Source organism: Neltuma alba, unplaced genomic scaffold (genome assembly GCF_004799145.2).
Source record: "Neltuma alba isolate B1F8T4 unplaced genomic scaffold, ASM479914v2 tig00007941_pilon, whole genome shotgun sequence".
Taxonomy (NCBI): domain Eukaryota; kingdom Viridiplantae; phylum Streptophyta; class Magnoliopsida; order Fabales; family Fabaceae; genus Neltuma; species Neltuma alba.
In genome coordinates, this window is record NW_021634909.1 from 1,155 (window position 1) to 7,407 (window position 6,253).

Here is a 6,253-nt window from a genome sequence, read left to right on the forward strand (position 1 = left end):
GAACGAGGCAACAATTCATGAAAAATATCTTAGTTGGCCTTGACATCTGCTACAAGGCAATTAAGTTTAAATCAAATCTTTCTTTAGGAACAAATATTCTCAATCTGGGCTTCTTTATGTTCATTCTTGTTATTTGATGATCCATACTCTTCTAATTTGGTCATTGCATGCTTAAATCCAAGACATATTGCGGACTTATTGTGTTTATGCATGACTTGATAAGTTGTAACAATAACCCAAGTTTTTCTCCCCTAGTTTAATGGTCTCTAACAATCTATGGTTATTCTATATATTGTTTCCTGTTTGATGTAGTCTGATACAAATGCATATGAAAATATGATTTTTGTTACGTAGTCTAACCAAATATTATATTTCTGATTACTTATTGGCAGAGTTTCATGCTGCTTGTGTGGATTCTTGGCTTACGTCATGGAGAACCTTTTGTCCAGTTTGTAAGCGTGATGCAAGGACTGGTCTAAGTGATCCTCCACCTTCAGAATCCACGCCGTTGCTTTCATCTGGCCCAGCATCTGGAGCATCATCGTTAGCGTCATCTGTGAGATCATCATTAGCATCATCTTCTGCAATACAAATTGGTCGGTCATCATCACGGTCCCCATCTGTTTCTCGGGACCATTCTGTGGCTAGTACTCCCTACATTCAGCCATCATTTAGGTCCCATCAGCAATCTCCCTTTATGAGTGTCAGTCGAAGCTCAGTAGATCTTAGGAATGCATCCCAAAGATCTCAAGCATCTCATTTGAATTCTCCACATTCCATGGGTTACCCATCGATGTCATCAATGAACTCAAGGTACTTGTCTCCACATATTCGAAGTCCAAGCAATGTTTCAGCAAGTTATCTTGGTTCTTCTAGTCATCGTCATCACCCACTTCGTTATAGCGGGTCAGCTGCGAGTTTTTCTCTCCATTTGCTTCTGCCCAGTCCCTTCCAGAATGCTGAGTCATTGAACCAAATTTTGGATTACAATTGTGAGGTCTGCACCGCATTTGCAGATAGTCATGAAAAAAAGCAGGAAACAACATTTAAAAAATTCTCATGACCTCTGCACTAAATCAGATGGTTGTCATGTTCTGACTAACGATCTGCTTCCATCCCTTGTTACTGCTCGGATCGTGTTGTGGTCAGATTTGGCGGTTGATTTCTTCATGCTCAGATGTACACCGTAAGATCACTGTGTGGTGTTTGTTTTATTCTGGTTGATGTTCTTGCATTTTCAGGTTGATGTGTTTGCCTAAGTCATGATGATTCTGCCGTTTGCGCTGGGTTGATATTCACCATGTCATATTCTTCGTTTTCAAAATATACAGTTTAACTGCTAACATGAGAATATGTTTGGCCTGTACAGAGAAATCGCAGTGGGATTAGTTCTGTGTATGTTCTGATTTTTATTAGTTTTCTCAGCTGGGCAGAGTTTCTCTCCTGAGTTCTCCCTCCAGTCTTTTCGATGTGTACTAAAACACCTTCTCTCCTTCATTTTTTGTCGGCCTTTTTGTACTATATATTCACCATCTTCTGCATTTTCACATGCACCTGGACAGAACTGGAAGAAAACCACCTGAAAAGATTCTTGTCCCCAGATGCTGACAGGTTCTGTGATTTATGGAAGTTTCCGAATAATGACAGGTTAAGTGATTGATGGAGGTTTATTTGTACTGAGCATGGAGTCGTGGTGATGAGTATTGAATTTATAGGTAATTATAAGTTGATATGTTGGCAATTGTTGTTACTCCTGAGCCTTAGTAACAACCAATTTAATTTCCTATGCCCCTCTTCTTCAGTAAACGTGCATCTTTACTAAGTGATGTGGAATCCATCAAGAAGAAATAAAAAGCCCTCACTTATTTCCCCTCCCTTTCCTCTGCGAATAGAAATTGGGCAGGGAAAATCACTGTAAGTTTCACAGAAGAAATATCAAAAGTCTCAATAATATATAAACAAGCAGTATGGATTTTGTTGTTTTTTCTGCTAGATTTTGTCATTAACTTGTTGGGACATTTTTAGCAATACCATTTTTTCTTTAGGACCATATAGTGATCTTCCTTGGTGTAGAAAGCCATTGAATTGGTTAGATTCTGCAGATACGTAGTTGTGATTGCTGTAATGGGTTCGATTTAAAAGAGGTTGCGTTCTTGAAGACTAAGACGTGAGTGTGTGTGGGTGTGCGTGATATAAAATTAGAAATCAATCTGATTAATGTGAGTGATAAGGGATTAAAAGTTTTCGTTTTCTGATGTAACTCTTCATACTCATTTCTATTTACTTTACAACTGTTTCAATTGTATTTGAATTCTCTTCCATGCAAACGGAAGCTCAAATCATAGTTACAATGTATGTTATCATAAGTTTCTAAAATGAGTTCTAGTCGATCATTGGTGTTTGGATTTTTTAGTATTTTTTAGTTATTTTTCACTTAGTAGATCAAAGTCAAATCATCAATTCAATTCTATAGCAACCCTGTGAAGTGCAGTAAAAAGATAAATACGATTTAAAAGCACATAAAAATAGCTGTGAAGTTTCAATCTTAAAAACAGAATAATTAGGAGTTGAAAGAAAAAGTCAACTCTAAAACTGAGTTTTAACTGCCAAATAGTGGGACTTGAAGAGTTTTGATTTTATTTTTATTTTTTGTGAGGATCATTTGGCATTATTGATGGTTGATACTTCCAACGTTTGGTGTTTTGTCAGGTCAAAAGAAAAAAATTTGGTTTTTTGGGATCTACCACTCCTGTCGCTGTTATAGAACGCCTATTAGAAGAATTTTTTTTAGTTTGAGAAATATTAAGTATTTTTTATACATGCTCATATTTAATGAGGATAGTAAAGGATAGCAGAAATTAATATGTTGTTGCTTGATAGCAACAAAAAAAAATGATGTTGGAGTTTAATGTAGTTAATAAGAATAATATTGTTAGAAACAAATTAATAAAGATAAAATTGCTTAAATTTTATGAAAAATTTAATATTTTTAACTATTTTTATTGATATGTGTAAATTAGATAGAAATGCCTTATCTTTAGGATGAGAGTGATGACAATAAAAAAAAAATAGATTACGTTTTTTTTTTTTGGGCTACAGGGAATGAAAAGAAACAAAAGAGCTCAAAAGGGAAAATGAGTACTTTATGCATTTGATAAGCCCAACAAAAGGAATATACTTTTGTTATTAGTATTGTAATCATAATTATAATCTCATTGCCTCCCTTCACAAATGAGTTTGTGTCTCTGCAGCATCCTTTAATGTCGTAAGAAACAGGAAAATGTCCCTTTATGTTTTTTAATATTTATTCTCATAATTAATTAAATGGATCTGTCAAATATAAATTCAGTCTATGAAATGAAAGTGTCAACTTTTACTTGAAGCATTTTTAATGGTCAACAAGACAGGTCGAGATTGATGCGAAGACTTTTCTGAGGGAGACTGGGGACCTATATATAATTTAATTAATCTCAAGTCTTTTTTTTTTTTAAATAACTCAGAGTATTCTCAAACTATTTTGAGCTTAGGACTAATTTCTGTGAAGCATTAAGATTAAAACTCTCCTAACAAGTGTGTTTTTTGAAATTTGAACTTGTGTTCTCTTTCTTATGAGGTGAAACCGCTTACTGTCTTAATTAATGACTTGTTAGTTAATTTTAAATGCTTTTATTATTAAAATATTGATAGTAATGTGGTTGCTTCCCGATTGTAATTTTCTTTATAACTACAAAGAATAATTATTAAAATATTTATAGATTATCCACCAATAAAGCCATTATATTAATATGAGATTTAAAAACATGACTTTGTAACCTATGTTAACGAATTATACTTCTTTCTTTTTCTTTTCTTTTTTTTAACAGATGAATTGCCCTCCCAATTAAGTGCGATGGGGTAAATCTACAGATCCGAATGATATAGAATATTTAAATAAACAGATCTAACGAAGTTAGGATTATTTTAGAGACTAGAAATACTCCTTTATTTAAAATTTTTATAATTTTAATATTATCTTTTCTCATAAAATCCAATTTTGGATTTTGAATCTAAATTACTTTGTTATTAGAAAATAATAATAAATTTCATTGAACTTAAATATTTTAAAGAGAGATCAAAATTTATGATTATTTTGAAGATCAAAATTATAAATTAATTTTTCCAGGCACATCCTATCAACTTTCGGTAAAACTACAATCAATTTTAGAAAGAGTTATAATTTTAATTAAATTCGTAACGCATTTTTAGAAAAATTCAATAGCAAGTTTTTGAAACTTTTTCATAAAAATCAATGATAACGTAGTTTTGGAAAAAATTTAGTGTTTTTGAACTTCAATTATTATAAAATTAAATATTCAAATGTAACTGTACCTGATGAATAGCTGATCTGGTTATATTAAATTCTGTGAATTCTGAGTCAAACCGATATGGGTATAATTCTCTTTTTTTTTTTTTTGGCCTGAATATGAGCATAAATTCTTCAAAGAAGAAGAAGCTGTGCAATTAGTAAAACTGAAGATGAGTACATAGTAATTGACTAACTGTAATCATTTTGTTAAGCAAAGTTCTAACAAAGTCCAAGTGTGTGTTGGCGGTAGAACACTAGTTCAGTGCTCGAGAAAGGAGGCTGTTTTTATTTTTTTTTATTTAATTTTTTGGGCCATCAAGAGGTGTGTGTGTTAACTAGGACATACTTTACTTTGGAAAGCATTTGAAAGTTTGGGAAAATTAGATTTTTGTGCTTCAAGTTTTAAAAATATGACTCGCTATCAATTGGTTGCTAAGTTTTTTATTCAGTTAAAACTGAATCCCTAATCTTTTAAAATATATATTTTTAAGAAAATTATCATTTAATAATTATTTGGCAGCTTTTAATAATTAATCTCATTAATAAGTATCACTTTGATCGTCAATATAAATCACTTGTAATACATTTTGACATATCAAATAATATATTAAATTAACAATATTTTTCATTTTCTTTTTTTTGATACGATAGTCTTTTCTTTTTCTAAGTTGACAAATCATTATCATACTTTTTCTCTCTTTTTTTCTCTAATGAGAATTAAATAAGACAAAAATTAAAAAAAATATTAAATACACTATAAATGACATGAAAGCTCCACTACAAATAAATGCGTATAATTTTAGACTGTTAGTAAATATCATCTAATTTAACAAAAAGAATTTTAATAAATATTTTAGATAAGATATTAGTGTTGCTTTTAAGTCATAATTAGAACCCAAGAGAACTCTAAAAAAGCTTTGTTAGACAGGATGGAGTAATGTTTAAAATAGGAGCCATTAGATGTAATTTTCACACTAAATATTAAATATGGGTAGACATACACCTAATTATGGGTTTGAAATATAGCTGGCTTGTTCTTTTTGATGCCCCTTTTATGTCCACTAGCTTGAAAGCGTGGTGACAAAATATTCAATTTCTGGGGAAAAAAATTCATAAATAAATGTAGCAATGCAAATAAAACAAGTAATGGCAGTTGTTCACTAGTCAGCTTTCAAGTGATGTGGCATTTGTATAAATCTGGTAAGGGCGCATTAATTGAATACGGCAATGCTGTCCATATAATAAATGATTACAGAAAAAACTCAGCAAAATTTAATTTAATAAGTAATTTTTTCTTCCTTCTCATAATTGATTTAAGAAATTTGAGACAGAGAGATGTTGAAATGGTACTATTTATTTACATGGTCTCTAATATATATATATATATATATATATATATATATTAAAAAGTCACATTTGTCACGTTTAAAATATTGACGATGTTATGTAACTTTCAGCTGGTATTTTTATAGTTTAAATTGGATTTTCTGGAGGAAAATAATTAAAGTATGTTTTATATCAATTTTTTAATGTAAAAGTTTTGTACATGATATTCCAATCAATATCGATCAATAGCATGGGATGGAGGGTTAAGAGAACTTAATTCATACATATTTCTCTAATCTTATTTATAAATTATTTTCAGGAAATAAGAACAACATTAAAACTACATTAAGTTTGTTTTAAAATTTAGTGAATTTTTAATTTTATCATACTCAATATATTTATTTTCTAAGAAAATAATAATTTGCTCAAAATAAAATGATACGATTTATAAATATGATAAAAGAAATTGTCCCTTGTTTAGAGTACAAATGGAGTAATTTCTTACTAACCTTAAGAAATTTGACAATGAAATGCGGAAACATTCTTAAATAATGTTCTAATTTTTATCATAGGATAGCTCAA

General features: G+C 30.6%; 1 pseudogene; it reads left to right on the forward strand.

The window, feature by feature from the left end:
• Positions 1-392: 392 nt before the first annotated feature.
• On the forward strand, positions 393-1,870 carry LOC114753468 (receptor homology region, transmembrane domain- and RING domain-containing protein 2-like; annotated as a pseudogene).
• Positions 1,871-6,253: the final 4,383 nt, after the last annotated feature.